The following is a 3,181-nucleotide window of genomic DNA, read 5'->3' as shown; positions in this document are numbered from 1 at the left end:
AAGAGAAGAAACTCAGAAATAATAAAATATATAATATTTGACTGTACAAAGTTTTATACTTCTTAATTTAAAATTATACCATTACACAGCTTCAAAACAATGCTATTAACAGATGTTTACAGAGATAAAATTTTGGTATTTATACTGTCCAAACACCTGCTACTTATTAAGAAAAAGATCCAGTGTGATAAAAAAGAAAATTGGCAAAAGATATCCCAAGAGAATCTTCAAGCTGCCAATAAACTGAATGAAAGATGCTGAATCTTAGAGATTGTCAAAGAAATTGAACAAATATAATAATGAACTTGACTTCTTATGATTAGGAAAAATGAATAAATAACACCAAGGGCTTGCAGAAATATAAAGAATGTGCTGTTCTCACACACTGCTATTAGAAATGGGTACTGGTAGTTTTTTCAAAACAATCTGATAATAAAAATTAAAATTAGAATATACATTCTTCAGTCAAAAATTGTACTTTATACAAGAACTAGAGGCCCGATGCATGACATTCATGCAAGAGTGGGTCTTCCTTCCCCCTGCTGCCAGCATTGGCTTCCCTCTGGCACCCGGGAACCAGGCTGCCCTCGCAGCACCGGCTTCGTCTGAAAAGTTGGCCAGAAGGATGTTTGGTCTAATTAGCATACTATGCTTTTATTATTATGGATATTTAGAGATGAAAGCATCAATATATAAAATTATACAGTGATTACTTTGGCATCTTTTATAGAAAGCTGGGGACTTCTGGAAAACCCATCAATAGGCATGGGTAAGCAAAAAAATAGTACATTTTAATGGGGACTATTCTGCAGCTATTAAACATATATATAGTTTATACATGCATGTGTAATATATGTATATATTTACCAAAGGCTTGGAAGCATTTAAGTGAGAAATAAAATGTAAGAGAAGATCATACAGAATTATATAATGCTTACTCCAAAATCTTCATATACATAGAAAGAGAAGTGTTGGCATTATTTACTAAAAATGTAATGGCTTGAGTGGAGGGGAGTGTAGAGTATCATAGATAAGGAAGGGGAAAAGGGACCATAGAGTAATGAGTTACCACATTATTATGAAGTCTAAATAAATACTATATGTGCAATTATTTTATTAACATATTGTAAATATATGGAAAAAAATTGTGTATGCGATAAAGACTAAAAATTAGCACTGCGATGGAAGAAGAGGAAAACAGAACTAGCGACAGAAGGTGTTATGCCACTGTGTCATGGGCTGAATTATGTGTGCCATGCCCCCAGTTCATATGTTGAAGCTCTAACCCCTAATCATTTTAGAGTATAACTGTATTTGGACACAAAGCTTTTAAGAGGTAAAATAAGTTAAAATGGGATCATTAGGGTGGGCCCCAATCCAATAGGTTGATATCCTTATAAGAGGAGAGATGAGAATGCAGGAAGGGAGATATTAGGTACAGGGAGACAGACAGGTGTAGACACAGCAAGAAGGCAAGCCATACACCCATGAGGAGAGAGGCCTCCAAGGAAACCAAACCTGCCAACACCTTGATCTTGGACTTTAGCCTCCTGTTTGAGAGCGAATTATTTTTGATGTTTCAGTCAGTCAGTGGTATTTTTTAAAAAAACATATTTTTATTGATTTCAGAGAGGAAGGGAGAGGAAGCGAGAGATAGAAACAACAATGATGGTAGAGAATCATTGACCTGCTGCCTCCTGAATGCCTCACACTGTGTATCAAGCCCACAACACGGTATGTGCCTTGACCAGGAATTGAACTGTGATCTCCTGGTTCACAGGTCGACACTCAATCACTGAGCCACACTGGCCAGGTTCGTGTTTAGGTCAACTAGTCTGTGGTATTTTGTAATATCAGCCCTTGAAAACTAATACATATTGGCTTTGAAGGTAGAGACAGGTGCCGTGAACCAAGGAATAAAAGGAATATAACTTGGCATGCTGGAAAAAGAGAAGGAATACCCAAACCTGGCCAAAATCTTGATTTGTGCTAGGTGATACTACAGAACTGTGAGAGAATAAGTCTCTGTTCTTTTAAGTCAGCATGTTTATGGTGATTGGTTACAGCAGCCACTGAAAAAGAACACAGGTAATTCATTAGAAATAGGTTTGACTCAGAGGCACAAACTGGCCTGAAATACTGCTTTCCCATGTAAGATAGCCCAAAATTCCAGTGTCAATACTGTCAATAGAACATCTTATCATTAGCTTCTATTCATATAATTATTCATTTTATCACTCATAGAAAATACTAAATTTCATAGACATATTTTTCTGTTTTCAATCACATTTCACTAAATGGAATTATAGAGAAAAATGAAAAAAATTCATTGAATATGGTTATAGTATTAAAATATTTTTATAGAGGTCTTAGAGGCTAAAAGAGAAACTTTGGAAACATCTTATTGAAATCATTAGCATCGTGCCTTTTAAAATGACTCACATCTACACACTTTCTTTAATGAAACAAAATATTAGCCTTGCTCTGAGTATCTTTTATTATTTATTTATTTATTATTCTGTTAATCCTCACCTGAAGATATTTTTCCATTGATTTTTAGAGAGAGTGGAAGGGAAGGGGAGAGGCAAAGAGAACGAGACATCGATGTAAGAGAAACACAACAATGTGTTGCCTCCTACACAGGCTCCATCCAGAGATAGAGCCTGCAACCCAGGTACATGCTCTAAACTGAAATTGAACCTGGGACCCTTCAGTCCTCAGGCCCACACTCTATCCACTGAGCAAAACAGGCTAGGGATGAGTATCTTGCTTTTAGTTTAAGATAATGGTTTTGTGAAGTTGCTATTTATTTTGTGTTATATCATAAAAATATCAAAATAAATATGCTATGATTTTCACATCTTTCTCTTCCCTTTGTGGTGTCTGTCTGTCTATCCGTTGCTGTTCTCTCTTCATACACACACACACAACATACAAACACAGACATACATACAGTACTCACACATAAACTGATAGAGATCAGTTCCTATATTTGGCCAAATAAAAGGGACTTATAGGAGAACCATCTCCATCTTGGTCACTATATGACAAAAATGTATTGCCTAGGGCATAGAACAGGAAAAAAAAAAAGAAGTTAAGAAGAAGCAAAGGATAGAAATAAGGGAGACATAATGAGAGGTAGGAAGAACTTGTTTGAATTCAACAAACTAGAATTGAAAAA

The 3,181-nt window shown here is 35.6% G+C and overlaps 1 pseudogene; it reads left to right on the top strand.

The window, feature by feature from the left end:
• Positions 1 to 3,181, top strand: part of LOC102768759 — an 11,354-nt pseudogene that overhangs the window by 863 nt on the left and 7,310 nt on the right.

Source organism: Myotis davidii, unplaced genomic scaffold, assembly GCF_000327345.1.
Source record: "Myotis davidii unplaced genomic scaffold, ASM32734v1 scaffold143, whole genome shotgun sequence".
In the NCBI taxonomy this organism is placed as follows: Eukaryota; Metazoa; Chordata; class Mammalia; order Chiroptera; family Vespertilionidae; genus Myotis; species Myotis davidii.
The sequence above is the reverse complement of the archived record's forward strand: the minus strand, read 5'-3'. Positions and strand labels throughout refer to the sequence as shown.